Raw genomic sequence first — 19498 nt, forward strand, 5'->3', positions numbered from 1 at the left:
CTATAAGTAGGACCTTTTACTATTGTATTTTCATCTTTGGACATCTAGTTCTTAGATCATTTGGGGGCTGGCCACATGGCCATGCCTAGACCTTGTTCTTATGTATTTTCAACGGTGGAGTTTCTACACACCATAGATTAAGGTGTGGAGCTCTGCTGTACCTCGAGTATTAATGCAATTACTATTGTTCTTCTATTCAATTCCACTTGTTCTTGTTCCAAGATATCACTTGTTCTTCAACTTGATGAATGTGATGATCCGTGACACTCATCATCATTCTCACCTATGAACGTGTGACTGACAACCACCTCCGTTCTACCTTAGATTGGGTGAATATCTCTTGGATTCCTGATACACGATGCATGGTTGATCGCCTGACAACCGAGCGCTCGCCTGACAAACGAGCCAGCCATTCCATGAGATCAGAGTCTTCGTGGTATAGGCAAGAACTGATGGCGGCATTCAAGAGAATTCGGAAGGTCTAACCTTGTCTGTGGTATTCTGAGTAGGATTCAATGATTGAATGACTGTGACGTGCTTCAAACTCCTGAGGGCGGGGCGTTAGTGACAGACGCAAAAGAATCACTGGATTCTATTCCGGCCTGATCGAGAACCGACAGATGGATAGCCGTGCCGTGACAGGGTGCGTTGAACATTTCCACTGAGAGGATGGGAGGTAGCCACTGACAACGGTGAAACCCTTGCATAAGCTTGCCATGGAAAGGAGTAAGAAGGATTGGATGAAGACAGTAGGAAAGCAGAGAGACGGAAGGGACCAAGCATCTCCATTCGCTTATCTGAAATTCCTACCAATGAATTACATAAGTATCTCTATCTCTATCTTTATGTTTTATTCATCATCTATACCCATTTGAGTCTGCCTGACTAAGATTTACAAGGTGACCATAGCTTGCTTCATACCAACAATCTCCGTGGGATCGACCCTTACTCGCGTAAGGTTTATTACTTGGACGACCCAGTGCACTTGCTGGTCAGTGGTGCGAAGTTGTAGTGATCACAATTCCTCCCACCAAGTTTTTGGCGCCGTTGCCGGGGATTGTTTCGAGTATGGACAACTGACGGTTCATCTTGTTGCTTAGATTAGGTATTTTTCTTCAGAGTTCTTAAGAATGAATTCTAGTGTTTCATGATGATCTGTTGAAGTCTGGCTGGCTGTGAAGCCATGTCTAATCTTATTGGACCGAGATTTCAACTAATCATCACAAGAGCTTGTTGATCTCTATCAATCTGGCTATTGGAGCAATGATCTGCTAAGGCTTGGTTGGCCATTGGCCATGTCTAGTGTTTTGGACCGAAGCTTTCTTTGAAAGCTTGGCTGGCTGTGAAGCCATGTCTAATTCCTGGACCGGAGTCTTAGACTAGCATTGCAATGATTCCTGGAATCCAAATTAAGAATTCTGAAACCTTTATTTTCTATTTCCATATAATTTTCGAAAAATCCAAAAAAAAAATTTCAAAATCATAAAAAACCAAAAATATTTTATGTTTCTTGTTTGAGTCTAGTGTCTAATTTTAAGTTTGGTGTCTTGCATGCATTGTTTATTTGATCTTGGTTCTATTTTCAAGTCAATAGTACAGGGAACTGAAGATTCAGAACATGCAGCAGAGGAATTACACAGAAAAAGCTGGGCGTTCAAAACGCCCAGTGAAGAAGGACAGACTGGCGTTTAAATGCCAGCCAGGGTGCCTGGTTGGGCGTTTAACGCCCAAAAAGGTAGTGCATTGGGCGTTAAACGCCAGAATGTGCACCATTCTGGGCGTTTAACGCCAGGATGGCACAAGGGGGAGGATTTTGTTTTCAAAATCAATTTTTTTTCAAGTTTTCAAAGTTTTTCAAAATCAAATCTTTTTCAAATCAAATCTTTTCAATCAAATATTTTCAAAATTAATTTCTTTCCTTTTTCAAAGAGACTTGCTAACAATTAATGATTTGATTGAACAATTCAAGTATGTTGCCTTTTCTGTTGAGAAAGGTTTAATGTTTGAATCATATCTTTTCTTGTTAGGCAAGTCATTAATTTTTAAAATCAAATCTTTTTTTTAAAAAATTGTTTTCAAATCATATCTTTTCATTCATATCTTTTTAAAACCATAACTTTTTAAATCATATCTTTTTAATCACATCTTTTTCAAAACAGATTTTAATCATATCTTTTTTATTTCTAATTTCAAAATCTTTTTCAAAAATTACTCGATCTCTTTCTCACTCTTGATTTTCGAAAATCAAATTAAAGTTTTTCAAAATGTTTTTAAATCTTTTTAATTAATTTTCGAAAAATCTCTTCCCCTCTTCTCACATCCTTCTATTTATAGAGTACCACTCCTCCTCAATGCACAATTCGAACTCTATCTCACTAAGTTCGAATTCTTCTACCTCTTCCTTCTAATTTTCTTCTTCTCTGACACCTCAAGGAATCTCTATACTGTGACATAGAGGATTCCACATTTTCTTGTTCTCTTCTCTTTCATATGAGCAGGAACAAAGACAAAGGCATTCTTGTTGAAGCTGACCCTGAACCTGAAAGGACCTTGAAGCGAAAGCTAAGAGAAGCTAAGGCACAACTCTCTACAGAGGACCTAACAGAAATCTTCAAAGAAGAAGACATGGCAGCCGAAAACAACAATAATGCAAACAATGCAAGGAAGGTGCTGGGTGACTTTACTGCACCTACTCCCGACTTCTATGGGAGAAGCATCTCTATCCCTGCCATTGGAGCAAACAACTTTGAGCTTAAGCCTCAATTAGTTTCTCTAATGCAACAGAATTGCAAGTTCCATGGACTTCCATTGGAAGATCCTCATCAGTTCTTAGCTGAATTCTTGCAAATCTGTGACACTGTCAAGACTAATGGGGTTGACCCTGAGGTCTACAGACTTATGCTATTCCCTTTTGCTGTAAGAGACAGAGCTAGGACATGGTTGGACTCACAACCTAAAGAAAGCCTGGACTCATGGGAAAAGCTAGTCAATGCCTTCTTGGCAAAGTTCTTTCCACCTCAAAAATTGAGTAAGCTTAGAGTGGAAGTCCAAACCTTCAGACAGAAGGATGGAGAATCCCTCTATGAAGCTTGGGAAAGATACAAACAATTGATCAGAAAGTGTCCATCTGATATGCTTTCTGAATGGAGCATCATAGGTATTTTCTATGATAGTCTCTCTGAACTATCCAAGATGTCTTTGGATAGCTCTGCTGGAGGATCTCTTCATCTGAAGAAGACGCCTACAGAAGCTCAAGAACTAATTGAAATGGTTGCAAATAACCAATTCATGTACACTTCTGAAAGAAATCCTGTGAACAATGGGACAAATCAGAAGAAAGGAGTTCTTGAGATTGATACTCTGAATGCCATTCTGGCTCAGAACAAGATATTGACTCAACAAGTCAATTTGATTTCTCAAAGTCTGTCTGGAATGCAAAATGCACCTGGCAGTACTAAGGATGCTTCATCTGAGGAAGAAGCTTATGATCCTGAGAACCCTTCAATGGAAGAGGTGAATTACCTAGGAGAACCCTATGGAAACACCTATAATTCTTCATGGAGAAATCATCCAAATTTCTCATGGAAGGATCAACAGAGACCTCAACAAGGTTTCAATAACAATAATGGTGGAAGAAACAGGTTTAGCGATGGCAAGCCTTTTCCATCATCTTCTCAGCAACAGACAGAGAATTCTAAGCAGAACCCCTCTGACTTAGCAACTATGGTCTCTGATCTAATCAAAACCACTCAAAGTTTCATGACTGAAACAAGGTCCTCCATTAGGAATTTGGAGGCACAAGTGGGACAGCTGAGCAAGAAAATTACTGAACTCCCTCCTAGTACTCTTCCAAGCAATACAGAAGAAAATCCAAAAGGAGAGTGCAAGGCCATCAACATGGCCGAATTTGGAGAGGAAGGAGAGGAAGTGAACGCTACTGAGGAAGACCTCAATGGGCGTGCACTAGCCTCCAATGAGTTCCCTAATGAGGAACCATGGGAATCTGAGGCTCAAAATGAGACCATAGAGATTCCATTGGACTCACTTCTGCCTTTCATGAGCTCTGATGAGTATTCTTCCTCTGAAGAGGATGAGTATGTCACTGAAGAGCAAGTTGCTAAATACCTTGGAGCAATCATGAAGCTAAATGACAAGTTATTTAGAAATGAGACTTGGGAGGACGAACCCCCTTTGCTCACCAAAGAATTGGATGACTTGTCTAGGCAGAAATTACCTCAAAAGAGGCAGGACCCTGGGAAGTTCTCCATACCTTGTACCATAGGCACCATGACCTTCAAGAAGGCTCTGTGTGACTTAGGGTCAAGTGTAAACCTCATGCCTCTCTCTGTAATGGAGAAGCTAGGGATCTTTGAGGTGCAAGCTGCAAGAATCTCATTAGAGATGGCAGACAACTCAAGAAAACAAGCTCATGTGCTTGTAGAGGATGTTTTGGTGAAGATTGAAGACCATTACATCCCTACTGATTTCATAGTCCTAGAGACTGGGAAGTGCATGGATGAATCTATCATCCTTGGCAGACCCTTCCTAGCCACAGCAAAGGCTGTGATTGATGTTGATGGAGGTGAATTGATCATTCAAGTGAATGAAGAATCCTTTGTGTTTAAGGCTCAAGGATATCCCTCTGTCACCATGGAGAGGAAGCATGAAGAGCTTCTCTCAAATCAGAGTCAAACAGAGCCCCCACAGTCAAACTCTAAGTTTGGTGTTGGGAGGCCACAACCAAACTCTAAGTTTGGTGTTGAATCCCCACATTCAAACTCTAAGTTTGGTGTTGGGAGGTTCCAACATTGCTCTGAGAAAATGTGAGGCTCCATGAGAGCCATCTGTCAAGCTACTAACATTAAAGAAGCGCTTGTTGGGAGGCAACCCAATGTCATATTTTATCTATTTTCCTTTGTTATTTTATGTTTTATGTAGGTTGATGATCATGAGAAGTCACAAAATCAATTGAAAAAGCAAAAACAGAATGAAAAACAGGAAGAAAAATAGCACACCCTGGAGGAAGAACCTACTGGCGTTTAAACACCAGCAAGGCTAGCAGATGGGCGTTTAACGCCCAGTCTGGCACCATTCTGGGCGTTTAACGCCAGAAAAGGTCACCAGACTGGCGTTAAACGCCAGGAAAGGGCAAGAACCTGGCGTTAAACGCCAGAAATGGGCACCAGCCCGGCGTTTAACGCCAGAATTGGCTAAAAATGCAATTTTGCATGCCATGTGGTGCAGGGATGACTTTTCCTTGACACCTCAGGATCTGTGGACCCCACAGGATCCCCACCAACCCTACCACCCTCTTTCTTCTTCACCCATTCACCAATCACCTCAATACCTCTTCCCCAAAAACCCTTCACCTATCAAATCCCATCTTTCTCTTCACCACTCACATCCATCCTTCATAAAACCACACCTACCTCACCCTTCAAATTCAAACCACTTTCCCTCCCAAACCCACCCATACATGACCGAACCATGAGCCCCCCTCTCCTATATAAACCCTTCTTCACCCCTTCATTTTCACACAACCTAAACACCACTTCTCCCCCTCTTTGGCCGAACACAAAGCCATTCCCTTCTTCCTCATTTCTTCTTCTTCTACTCTCTTCTTTCTTCTTTTGCTCGAGGACGAGCAAACCTTTTAAGTTTGGTGTGGTAAAAGCGTTGCTTTTTCGTTTTTCCATAACCATTTATGGCATCCAAGGCCGGAGAAACCTCTAGAAAGAGGAAAGGAAAGGCAAAAGCTTCCACCTCCGAGTCATGGGAGATGGAGAGATTCATCTCAAGGGTGCATCAAGACCACTTCTATGAAGTTTTGGCCTTGAAGAAGGTGATCCACGAGGTCCCTTTTTCACTCAAAAAGAGTGAATATCCGGAGATCCGACATGAGATCCGAAGAAGAGGTTGGGAAGTTCTCACCAACCCCATTCAACAAGTCAGAATCTTAATGGTTCAAGAGTTCTATGCCAATGCATGGATCACCAAGAACCATGATCAAAGTGTGAACCCGGATCCAAAGAATTGGCTTACTATGGTTCGGGGGAAATACTTGGATTTTAGTTCGGAAAATGTGAGGTTGGCATTCAACTTGCCTATGATGCAAGGAGATGAACATCCTTACACTAGAAGGGTCAACTTTGATCAAAGGTTAGACCAAGTCCTCACTGACATTTGTGAAGAGGGCGCCCAATGGAAGAGAGATTCAAGAGGGAAGCCGGTTCAACTAAGAAGGCATGACCTCAAGCCCGTGGCTAGAGGATGGTTGGAGTTTATCCAACGCTCAATCATTCCCACTAGCAACCGGTCTGAAGTTACTCTAGACCGGGCCATCATGATCCATAGCATCATGATTGGAGAAGAAGTGGAAGTTCATGAGGTTATAGCCCAAGAACTCTATAAGGTGGCGGACAAGTCCTCTACCTTGGCAAGGTTAGCCTTTCCCTCATCTCATTTGTCACCTCTGTTATTCAGTTGGAGTTGACATAGAAGGAGACATCCTCATTGATGAGGACAAGCCCATCACTAAGAAAAGGATAGAGCAAACAAGAGACCCCTCTCATCATGAGATCCTTGAGATGCCTCAAGGGATGCACTTTCCTCCACAAGACTATTGGGAGCAAATTAACACCTCCCTAGGAGAATTGAGTTCCAACATGGGACAATTAAGGGTGGAGCACCAAGAACACTCCATTCTCCTCCATGAAATTAGAGAAGATCAAAGAATCATGAGAGAGGAGCAACAGAGACAAGGAAGAGACATTGAGGAGCTCAAGCACTCCATAAGACCTTCAAGAGGAAGAACAAGCCGCCATCACTAAGGTGGACCCGTTCTTTAATCTCCTTGTTCTTTATTTTCCCGTTTTTCGAATTTTAGTGCTTATGTTTATCTATGTTTGTGTCTTGTGATCATTAGTATCTATGCCTAAAAGTTATGAATGTCCTATGAATCCATCACCTCTCTTAAATAAAAAAATGTTCTTAATTGAAAAAGATAAGAATTGCATGAATTTTGAATTTTATAACAGTTTAATTATTTTGATGAGGTGGCAATACTTTTTGTTTTCTGAATGTATGCTTAAACAGTGCATATGTCTTTTGAATTTGTGGTTCATGAATGTTGGCTCTTGAAAGAATGATGAAAAAGGAGACATGTTACTGAGGATCTGAAAAAAATCATAAAAATGATTCTTGAAGCAAGAAAAAGCAGTGAATACAAAAAAAAATGAAAAAAAAGAGAAAACCGAAAAAAAAGGAGAAAGAGAAAAAGAAAGAAAAAGAAAGAAATAAAGTTGTGATCCAAGGCAAAAAAAGTGTGCTTAAGAACCCTGGACACCTCTAATTGGGGACTCTAGCAAAGCTGAGTCACAATCTGAAAAGGTTCACCCAATTATGTGTCTGTGGCATGTATGTGTCCGGTGGTAATACTGGAAGACAGAGTGCTTTGGGCCACAGCCAAGACTCAATAAGTAGCTGTGTTCAAGAATCATCATACTTAACTAGGAGAATCAATAACACTATCTGGATTTTGGGTTCCTAAAGAAGCCAATCATTCTGAATTTCAAAGGATAAAGTGAGATGCCAAAACTATTCAGAGGCAAAAAGCTAAAAGCCCCGCTCATCTAATTAATACTGATCTTCATAGATGTTTTTGGAGTTCATTGCATATTCTCTTCTTTTTATCTTATTTGATTTTCAGTTGCTTGAGGACAAGCAACAATTTAAGTTTGGTGTTGTGATGAGCGGATAATTTGTACGCTTTTTGGCATTGTTTTTAGTATGTTTTTAGTATATTTGGTTTAGTTTTTAGTACATTTTTATTAGTTTTTAGTTAAAATTCACTTTTCTGGACTTTTACTATGAGTTTGTGTGTTTTTCTGTGATTTCAGGTATTTTCTGGCTGAAATTGAGGGACCTGAGCAAAAATCTGATTCAGAGACTGAAAAGGACTGCAGATGCTGTTGGAGTCTGACCTCCCTGCACTCGAAGTGGATTTTCTGAAGCTACAGAAGCCCAATTGGCGCGCTCTCAACGGCGTTGGAAAGTAGACATCCTGGGCTTTCCAGCATTATATGATAGTCCATACTTTGTCCAAGATTTGATGGCCCAAACCGGCGTTCAAAGTCACCTTCAGAATTCCCAGCGTTAAACGCCGGAACTGGCACCAAAGTGGGAGTTAAACGCCCAAACTGGCACAAAAGCTGGCGTTTAACTCCAAGAAGAGTCTCTACACGAAAATGCTTCATTGCTCAGCCCAAGCACACACCAAGTGGGCCCGGAAGTGGATTTTTATGTCATTTACTCATCTTTGTAATTCTTAAGCTACTAGTTCCCTATAAGTAGGACCTTTTACTATTGTATTTTCATCTTTGGACATCTAGTTCTTAGATCATTTGGGGGCTGGCCACACGGCCATGCCTAGACCTTGTTCTTATGTATTTTCAACGGTGGAGTTTCTACACACCATAGATTAAGGTGTGGAGCTCTGCTGTACCTCGAGTATTAATGCAATTACTATTGTTCTTCTATTCAATTCCACTTGTTCTTGTTCCAAGATATCACTTGTTCTTCAACTTGATGAATGTGATGATCCGTGACACTCATCATCATTCTCACCTATGAACGTGTGACTGACAACCACCTCCGTTCTACCTTAGATTGGGTGAATATCTCTTGGATTCCTGATACACGATGCATGGTTGATCGCCTGACAACCGAGCGCTCGCCTGACAAACGAGCCAGCCATTCCGTGAGATCAGAGTCTTCGTGGTATAGGCAAGAACTGATGGCGGCATTCAAGAGAATCCGGAAGGTCTAACCTTGTCTGTGGTATTCTGAGTAGGATTCAATGATTGAATGACTGTGACGTGCTTCAAACTCCTGAGGGCGGGGCGTTAGTGACAGACGCAAAAGAATCACTGGATTCTATTCCGGCCTGATCGAGAACCGACAGATGGATAGCCGTGCCGTGACAGGGTGCGTTGAACATTTCCACTGAGAGGATGGGAGGTAGCTACTGACAACGGTGAAACCCTTGCATAAGCTTGCCATGGAAAGGAGTAAGAAGGATTGGATGAAGACAGTAGGAAAGCAGAGAGACGGAAGGGACCAAGCATCTCCATTCGCTTATCTGAAATTCCTACCAATGAATTACATAAGTATCTCTATCTCTATCTTTATGTTTTATTCATCATCTATACCCATTTGAGTCTGCCTGACTAAGATTTACAAGGTGACCATAGCTTGCTTCATACCAACAATCTCCGTGGGATCGACCCTTACTCGCGTAAGGTTTATTACTTGGACGACCCAGTGCACTTGCTGGTCAGTGGTGCGAAGTTGTAGTGATCACAATTTCGCCCACCAAGTTTTTGGCGCCGTTGCCGGGGATTGTTTCGAGTATGGACAACTGACGGTTCATCTTGTTGCTTAGATTAGGTATTTTTCTTCAGAGTTCTTAAGAATGAATTCTAGTGTTTCATGATGATCTGTTGAAGTCTGGCTGGCTGTGAAGCCATGTCTAATCTTATTGGACCGAGATTTCAACTAATCATCACAAGAGCTTGTTGATCTCTATCAATCTGGCTATTGGAGCAATGATCTGCTAAGGCTTGGCTGGCCATTGGCCATGTCTAGTGTTTTGGACCGAAGCTTTCTTTGAAAGCTTGGCTGGCTGTGAAGCCATGTCTAATTCCTGGACCGGAGTCTTAGACTAGCATTGCAATGATTCCTGGAATCCAAATTAAGAATTCTGAAACCTTTATTTTCTATTTCCATATAATTTTCGAAAAATCCAAAAAAAAAATTTCAAAATCATAAAAAACCAAAAATATTTTATGTTTCTTGTTTGAGTCTAGTGTCTAATTTTAAGTTTGGTGTCTTGCATGCATTGTTTATTTGATCTTGGTTCTATTTTCAAGTCAATAGTACAGGGAACTGAAGATTCAGAACATGCAGCAGAGGAATTACACAGAAAAAGCTGGGCGTTCAAAACGCCCAGTGAAGAAGGACAGACTGGCGTTTAAACGCCAGCCAGAGTGCCTGGTTGGGCGTTTAACGCCCAAAAAGGTAGTGCATTGGGCGTTAAACGCCAGAATGTGCACCATTCTGGGCGTTTAATGCCAGGATGGCACAAGGGGGAGGATTTTGTTTTCAAAATCAATTTTTTTTCAAGTTTTCAAAGTTTTTCAAAATCCAATCTTTTTCAAATCAAATCTTTTCAATCAAATGTTTTCAAAATTAATTTCTTTCCTTTTTCAAAGATACTTGTGATGTGCGAAAAATGATTCGACACAAAACTCACCGGCAAGTGTACCGGGTCGCATCAAGTAATAATAACTCACATGAGTGAGGTCGATCCCACAGGGATTGAAGGATTGAGCAATTTTAGTTCAGTGGTTGAATTAGTCAAGCTAACAAGTGTTGATTGTGTGAGAGTGTGTTAACAGGAATTTAAATTGCAGAAAGTAAAAGGGGAGTGGGTGAAGTGCAGGAAATTTTAAAGGGAACAAAAAGAAAAAGAGCTGAATCTTAAAGTGCAAGTAATTTAAATTGCAGAAACTTAAACTACAAGAAATGTAAATGACTTGAATTGTAAATGGGTCAGGGATGTGGGATTGCAGAAATTAAACAAGGAATTTAAAATAGAACCCAATAGATCTCAGGACCCACGAGACTAGATAATCAATTCTAGATCTCAAATGCCTTCCTAGATCAAAACCACAATTTAATTGCAAGGGAAATAAAAATCCAACAGAAGAAGAATTAAATTTAGATCTCAATTTCTCAAGAGTGCAGTAATTGAAAACAGAGAGATCTCAAGGTGAGATTGAGACAGAATTTCCTCAATTCTCAACACCCAAGATTCAAACAAGATTTTGCAAGAAAGTTAACAAGAAAACCAGAGGAAGAGAATTCAATTCTCTTCCCAGAAACTCTCTCAAATGTCAAATGCTCTCTCTCTCAAAAGTTCCTCAGCCAGAATTCCAAATCAAAATTTTTCCCTAAAAACTTTAAATTCTAAGCTATTTATACACTTTCTTCTAATGATCTTCAAGCCTTGAATTGGGCCTTGGCCTTGATGGAATTGGGTTGCTAGTTGCCTTCGTTGATTGCTCTAAGTGTTGGGAAGAAAACCACTTGTGAACCGGCCATGCAAGTATCACGTTTGAGCCAACGTTTGAGGGTAAACGTTGACTCAAACGTTGCTGAGTGAATGATGCAGCAGAGGCCGTTGCTGTCATCCACGTTTGGCTCAACGTTTGAGGTCAAACGTGAGCTCAAACGTGGACCCCTTGTGCTTGCTCTTTTGGCCAACGTTTGGCCCAACGTTTGAGGTCAAACGTTGGCGCAAACGTGGCTCAATTATCTCACCAATCAGGGGTGTTCTTCCAAGCTCTTATTCCTCAAAATATCGCCAACGTTTGCCTCAAAGCTTGAGGTCAAACGTTGGCTCAAACGTTGGTTTTGCCCAGGAGCCCATTCTTCTTTCTTGGCGCCAACGTTTGCCTCAAAGCTTGAGGTCAAACGTTGGCGCAAACTTCATCCTCCCAGGGGCTTGAATCTTCTTCCTTGTGATGCCAACGTTTGCCTCAAAGCTTGAGGTCAAACGTTGGCTCCAACTTTGCATTCATGAGCATCTTCCCTCGGCCAACGTTTGCCTCAAAGTTTGAGGTCAAACGTTGGCTCCAACGTTGGCCTCCAGGGTCTCTTTTTGAGCCTCTTGCACCCTTCTTCCAAGCCTTGTTTCACCTATCATCAATCAATCAAAATCATCAAAGCTATGCTTCAAATCATGAGAATATTTCCATTCTAAAATGTATGACAATTATAACACAATATCTCATGAAAAGGCATCATTTTATACATGATTGATTGAGTCAAAGATAACTTGAATTTCAACCCTATTGGTTTACTTATGACTTAAGAAAGTGCATAAAACTAATAAAAAACAAAGAAAAAGACTAGTAAAACTAGGCTAAGATGACTTGTCATCACAACACCAAACTTAAAACTTGCTTGTCCCCAAGCAAGAAGAGAATTATTGAGAAGAAAGGATGAAAGAGGAAGATGAGGTTAAAGTTAGTAGAAGATTATTGGTAGCTCATGGGGTTTTATGCAGACATGTGACCACTCACTTCTTATTGACTTATAGGCCTAGAAGTTTCCCTCTAAGCATCAAGCAACACATTGCTATGACCTCTCATTATTCTTTTGTCCTTGTTTACTAAAAAAAAACTTCTTAAGCTTTAATTCAGTGTCATGTGTAACAAGCTTCTTTTCTTTACTTGTGCTTGACACATTATTCACTTTAGACACTTGGCTTACATTCCTTCTTAGAGCATTGATGCCCAGCACCTCTTTGGGTCACTAAATGCCTTGTAGTTAGGTTGCTCTTGATGGTGGACTTTCAGTTGATAATCCCGGGTTAGTTAACCCAAGTTACCAAGTGTTAAAGCACTCCAAAGAACTTAATAATCCAAGCAGATCCTAGTACAAAAACACCACAGGCATATGTTCTAAGGTTCAAGCTATTGGTGTCTAGCTTATTTCTTATTTCTTTTGTTCTTGTTGCTGCCATTTTGGCTTTTCTCATTTCATCTTTCTTTCTCTTTTTAGCCAAGGACTTTTTTATTTATTTGAGATTCATAGACAATGAGCTACTTTTCAACTTAAGAGGGAAAACATTCTGTTCCTTTTATTCACTAAAAGTGAGTCACAACACATTCACACATATACCTCCACTTACTATTATTTGACTCTTAGCTAACAATTAACCAAATTGCTTCCTTTTTCAAACATTTCTTTTATTGAATTGAAAGAACTTAGGGACAGAACAAGCATTAATTAAGTGAAAGCAAATAAACAAGCACACACTTAGACTAGCTTACTTATTTTATGAAAGATAAACATAAAGTAACACTTAAAATAACAACTAAAGATGCAAAGAGCAATTTAAACAAACAGGATGCATGCTTTTTCTTGTGGTGATGAACAAGGATTGAATCCACCTTTCATTTGTCATGCTTTTTCTTTCTTCTTATATTTGCTTGGGAATTGATGCCCTCTGTGTCCAAGCCTGTTGTGCTCCTTTTGAGTTATGATGCATAATATCTTCAAATGGTTGTTAGTTCCCTGCATAATTCTCAAAAGTTGCTTGCTTCTCAAGCCCTTAGGTGACTGGTTAGTATGCATGAATTGAATGTGGCTTTTGGATTTAATTTGGTGTGGGAACACCAAACTTAATTCCTTGCCATTTCCTTTGATGCAACAGATTGACTATATGTACGATCTTGTGTCTTTGCTAAAGGTTAGAAAACTAAAACTAGAAGGTCATTAAATGGTTGAATGATTTGTCTGATTGCTTGGAGCTAGCTTTGTGCAGGAGGTGAGAATGTGCTTTTAAGTAAAACTTTGGTGGAACACCAAACTTAGAATGCTTCATTCTCTCTTAATTTGTTTTGGTGTGGAACACCAAACTTAGCACCTTGCGATACATATCAATCATTCAACCCTTTTTTTATTGAAAAAGTTAGGAAAGAAAACTACCTCAGGTTGGGTTGCCTCCCAACAAGCGCTCTTTTAATGTCACTAGCTTGACATTGAACCCTTTTTTTTATGGTGGTTGATAGTTGTAGTGCCTCAGCTTGTCCCCTCTGACTGTAAGTCTTCTCTGTGTGCCATTATGCTCAATCTCAATATGCTCAAGAGAAAGCACTTTGTTCACTGTGTAGAAATCTTGTGCTTCTTGCTGTTGGTATACTAATTGCACCTTGTCATCCTTGGAGAATCCTTCAGTTGGGATTTTTTTGTTCCTCCACCCTTTATGAACCGTTTTCTTGTTTTTCTTCCTCTTTCTGATCACCCTTTCTTTCTTGACAGCAGCTTTGGTTATAGTACCTTCCTTGTTGTTTATCATCCTGATTCCTTTTTGCATTCCTTCTCCTCTTTGCACATGCTCATTATTCTGCTCCCCTGTGTTGTTGGTTGCTTGCTTTGGCAAACAGTCACTGACTACCTTGCTCCCCTCTTCACTAATTTGTGGTTCTGGGAACACTTTCAGGATGATGCTTTCCTCATGCATCCTAAGAGTTAATTCTCCTTGCTCTACGTCTATGATGGCTCTAGCAGTGGCTAAGAAAGGTCTCCCAAGTATGATGGAATCACTTTCATCCACATCTGAATCTAAAACCACAAAATCTGCAGGATATATGAATTTGTCCACCTTGACTAGAAGGTTTTCAATCACACCCTTGGGATGTACTACTGACTGATCCACCAATTCTAATGACATCTGTATTGGTTTCATCTTATCTATGCCGAGCTTTTTCACTAAAGAAGATGGAAGCAGATTTATGCTTGCTCCTAAATCACACATCCCCTTGTGGATAAATAGGCTTCCAATGGTGCAAGGCAGGAAGAAACTCCCTGGATCTTCCAACTTGGGAGGGAGTCCTTTTCTGATGAGTGCACTGCATTCTTCAGTGAGAAGTACAGTCTCCTTCTCCGGCCAGCTTCTTTTCTTGTTAATGAGTTCCTTCAAGAACTTGGCATATAAGGGCATCTGTTCCAATGCCTCAGCCAAGGGGATGTTGATTTCCAACTTCTTGAAAGTTTCCAGGAATTTGCGGAAGTGCTGGTCTTTGGTTTCTTTGTTGAACCTCTGTGGATATGGCAATGGAGGGTTAAGGTCCTTCTCCTTTTTCTGTTGTCTTTGAATTGCTTCTTCTTCCTTATGTGTGTTGATTGGCTGGTCCTCTTCTCCTTTGGGGTTTTCTGTGTTCTTGTTCGGCACCATATCTTGATGATTGGATTCCTCTGCATCTATTGGCTTTTTGCTGCTCTCCACCTGTTTCTTTACAGTGTCATTATTGCTCCCCAATATTTTCCCACTCCTTAGCTGTATTGCTTTGCATTCTTCCTTAGGATTTGGGATCGTGTCACTTGGTAGGGAACTTGATGGTCTCTCTGCTGCCAAATGTTTAGAGAGCTGGCCTATTTGTCTTTCCATGTTCTTGATGGAGGCTTCTTGATTTTTGGCCGTCATTTCTTGATGTTTCCACAGCTTGTCTATCAAGGTTTCCAGATTAGTGATTCTTTGAGACTCAGGAGGTGCTTGTGGTTGGTTGTGAGGTGTGGGTGGTTGATGGTGAGTGTTTTGGTTGATGGATTGGTTATGGGTTGGAAAATGGTTGGAGTTGGGGTAAGTATTTTGTGGTTTTCTGAATGAATTTTGGTTGTTGTTTTGCTGGTTGTTTCTTGGGTTATTTTGTGTTGTGTTTCTTTGCCATGATTGTTGGTTATGGTTATGGTTATCTCCCCATCTAAGGTTGGGGTGGTTCTTCCAGGAAGGGTTGTATGTCTCACCATAAACTTCATTCTGTCCAGGATTTTGGTTATGCATGTATTGCACTTGCTCCTGTTGTTGCTCTTCTTGGCTTTCTTCATTCTGCACCCATACAGTTGATGGTTGGCTTGTGTTTACAGCTGCTACTTGAAGGCTGTCAATTCTTTTGGCCATTTGTTCAAACTGTTGTTGCATTTGTTGTTGCATCATCTTGTTTTGAGCCAAGATGGAGTCCACTCCTTCCAGTTCTAGAACTCCCTTTCTCTGTGATGGTTGGCGGGTTCTTTGATGAGCAAAGAAGTATTGGTTGTTAGCCACCATGTCCACAAGATTCTGGGCTTCTTCAGCAGTTTTCATCAGTTGCAATGAGCCTCCAGCAGAGTGATCTAATGCCTCTTGAGATTTCAATGTCAGGCCTTCATAGAAATTCTGCAGCACATCCCATTCATTGAACATTTCTGGGGGACACTTTCTGATTAAGGCTTTGTATCTCTCCCATGCTTCATATAAGGATTCAGCATCTAATTGGGTGAATGTTTGCACCTCGGTTTTCAGCCTGATGATCCTTTGGGGTGGGTAAAATTTGGCTAGAAATTTAGTCACCAAATCGTCCCAACTAGTGATGCTTCCCTTGGGAAAAGTTTCAAGCCATTGTGCAGCCTTATCTCTTAATGAGAATGGGAACAGCAGGAGCTTGTATGTCTCAGGATTCACACCATTGGATTTGACAGTGTCACAAATCCGTAGGAATGTGGATAGATGCTGATTAGGATCTTCCAAAGGGCTTCCTCCATAGGAACAATTATTCTGGACAAGTGTAATGAGTTGTGGTTTTAGCTCGAAGTTGTTTGCATTGACATTGGGAGTGAGGATGCTACTCCCACAATGTCCAGGATTTGCAAAAGTGTATGAAGCTAGGACTCTTCTTTGAGGGGGGTTATTGTTGTTGTTGTTAGCTACTCCCTCTGTTGCATTCATATTTGAGTGATTCCCTTCCATTTCGTGATATTCTTCTTCCTCAGATTCTTCTTCTCCAACAATGCCTTTCCCTCTTTCAGCTCTTCTTATTCTTCTAAGAGTCCTCTGATCAGATTCAGATAGAATAGGAATAGCTCTCCCTGTACCTGTCATACAAACAGGGCAGGAGAAACACTCAACCAGTGATACTTCACTCTATTGCTAGAATGAAGTTTGAGTTAGCTTAAGCAAAAATTCAAACAGTTAGTGGGTTAGTCAAAATTAAAGAAAAAGTGCTTGATCTAAACTACCACCTCACTTAATCATTGTCAATCTATTCAATCCCCGGCAACGGCGCCAAAAACTTGATGTGCGAAAAACGATTCGACACAAAACTCACCGGCAAGTGTACCGGGTCGCATCAAGTAATAATAACTCACATGAGTGAGGTCGATCCCACAGGGATTGAAGGATTGAGCAATTTTAGTTCAGTGGTTGAATTAGTCAAGCTAACAAGTGTTGATTGTGTGAGAGTGTGTTAACAGGAATTTAAATTGCAGAAAGTAAAAGGGGAGTGGGTGAATTGCAGGAAATTAAAGGGAACAAAAAGAAAAAGAGCTGAATCTTAAAGTGCAAGTAATTTAAATTGCAGAAACTTAAACTGCAAGAAATGTAAATGACTTGAATTGTAAATGGGTCAGGGATGTGGGATTGCAGAAATTAAACAAGGAATTTAAAATAGAACCCAATAGATCTCAGGACCCAAGAGACTAGATAATCAATTCTAGATCTCAAATGCCTTCCTAGATCAAAACCACAATTTAATTGCAAGAGGAATTAAAATCAAACAGAAGAAGAATTAAATTTAGATCTCAATTTCTCAAGAGTGCAGTAATTGAAAACAGAGAGATCTCAAGGTGAGATTGAGACAGAATTTCCTCAATTCTCAACACCCAAGATTCAAACAAGATTTTGCAAGAAAGTTAACAAGAAAACCAGAGGAAGAGAATTCAATTCTCTTCCCAGAAACTCTCTCAAATGTCAAATGCTCTCTCTCTCAAAAGTTCCTCAGCCAGAATTCCAAATCAAAATTTTTCCCTAAAAACTTTAAATTCTAAGCTATTTATACACTTTCTTCTAATGATCTTCAAGCCTTGAATTGGGCCTTGGCCTTGATGGAATTGGGTTGCTAGTTGCCTTCGTTGATTGCTCTAAGTGTTGGGAAGAAACCACTTGTGAACCGGCCATGCAAGTATCACGTTTGAGCCAACGTTTGAGGGTAAACGTTGACTCAAACGTTGCTGAGTGAATGATGCAGCAGAGGCCGTTGCTGTCATCCACGTTTGGCTCAACGTTTGAGGTCAAACGTGAGCTCAAACGTGGACCCCTTGTGCTTGCTCTTTGGCCAACGTTTGGCCCAACGTTTGAGGTCAAACGTTGGCGCAAACGTGGCTCAATTATCTCACCAATCAGGGGTGTTCTTCCAAGCTCTTATTCCTCAAATATCGCCAACGTTTGCCTCAAAGCTTGAGGTCAAACGTTGGCTCAAACGTTGGTTTTGCCCAGGAGCCCATTCTTCTTTCTTGGCGCCAACGTTTGCCTCAAAGCTTGAGGTCAAACGTTGGCGCAAACTTCATCCTCCCAGGGGCTTGAATCTTCTTCCTTGTGATGCCAACGTTTGCCTCAAAGCTTGAGGTCAAACGTTGGCTCCAACTTTGCATTCATGAGCATCTTCCCTCGGCCAACGTTTGCCTCAAAGTTTGAGGTCAAACGTTGGCTCCAACGTTGGCCTCCAGGGTCTCTTTTTGAGCCTCTTGCACCCTTCTTCCAAGCCTTGTTTCACCTATCATCAATCAATCAAAATCATCAAAGCTATGCTTCAAATCATGAGAATATTTCCATTCTAAAATGTATGACAATTATAACACAATATCTCATGAAAAGGCATCATTTTATACATGATGATTGAGTCAAAGATAACTTGAATTTCAACCCTATTGGTTTACTTATGACTTAAGAAAGTGCATAAAACTAATAAAAAACAAAGAAAAAGACTAGTAAAACTAGGCTAAGATGACTTGTCATCAACTTGCTAACAATTAATGATTTGATTGAACAATTCAAGTATGTTGCCTTTTCTGTTGAGAAAGGTTTAATGTTTGAATCATATCTTTTCTTGTTAGGCAAGTCATTAATTTTTAAAATCAAATCTTTTTTTTAAAAAATTGTTTTCAAATCATATCTTTTCATTCATATCTTTTTAAAACCATAACTTTTTAAATCATATCTTTTTAATCACATCTTTTTCAAAACAGATTTTAATCATATCTTTTTGATTTCTAATTTCAAAATCTTTTTCAAAAATTACTCGATCTCTTTCTCACTCTTGATTTTCGAAAATCAAATTAAAATTTTTCAAAATGTTTTTAAATCTTTTTAATTAATTTTCGAAAAATCTCTTCCCCTCTTCTCACATCCTTCTATTTATAGAGTACCACTCCTCCTCAATGCACAATTCGAACTCTATCTCACTAAGTTCGAATTCTTCTACCTCTTCCTTCTAATTTTCTTCTTCTCTGACACCTCAAGGAATCTCTATACTGTGACATAGAGGATTCCACATTTTCTTGTTCTCTTCTCTTTCATATGAGCAGGAACAAAGACAAAGGCATTCTTGTTGAAGCTGACCCTGAACCTGAAAGGACCTTGAAGCGAAAGCTAAGAGAAGCTAAGGCACAACTCTCTACAGAGGACCTAACAGAAATCTTCAAAGAAGAAGACATGGCAGCCGAAAACAACAACAATGCAAACAATGCAAGGAAGGTGCTGTGTGACTTTACTGCACCTACTCCCGACTTCTATGGGAGAAGCATCTCTATCCCTGCCATTGGAGCAAACAACTTTGAGCTTAAGCCTCAATTAGTTTCTCTAATGCAACAGAATTGCAAGTTCCATGGACTTCCATTGGAAGATCCTCATCAGTTCTTAGCTGAATTCTTGGAAATCTGTGACACTGTCAAGACTAATGGGGTTGACCCTGAGGTCTACAGACTTATGCTATTCCCTTTTGCTGTAAGAGACAGAGCTAGGACATGGTTGGACTCACAACCTAAAGAAAGCCTGGACTCATGGGAAAAGCTAGTCAATGCCTTCATGGCAAAGTTCTTTCCACCTCAAAAATTGAGT

At 40.3% G+C, this 19498-nt stretch overlaps 1 non-coding gene across 1 annotated transcript; it reads right to left on the reverse strand.

Annotated features, from left to right (window-relative positions):
• Nucleotides 1-3030: 3030 nt before the first annotated feature.
• On the reverse strand, nucleotides 3031-3138 carry LOC130952078 (small nucleolar RNA R71). The gene has a single exon (XR_009074259.1). It is a non-coding gene; the product is annotated as a small nucleolar RNA R71 (small nucleolar RNA).
• Between the last annotated feature and the right edge of the window lie 16360 nt (nucleotides 3139-19498).

This window comes from Arachis stenosperma, chromosome 9 (assembly GCF_014773155.1).
Source record: "Arachis stenosperma cultivar V10309 chromosome 9, arast.V10309.gnm1.PFL2, whole genome shotgun sequence".
NCBI lineage: Eukaryota > Viridiplantae > Streptophyta > Magnoliopsida > Fabales > Fabaceae > Arachis > Arachis stenosperma.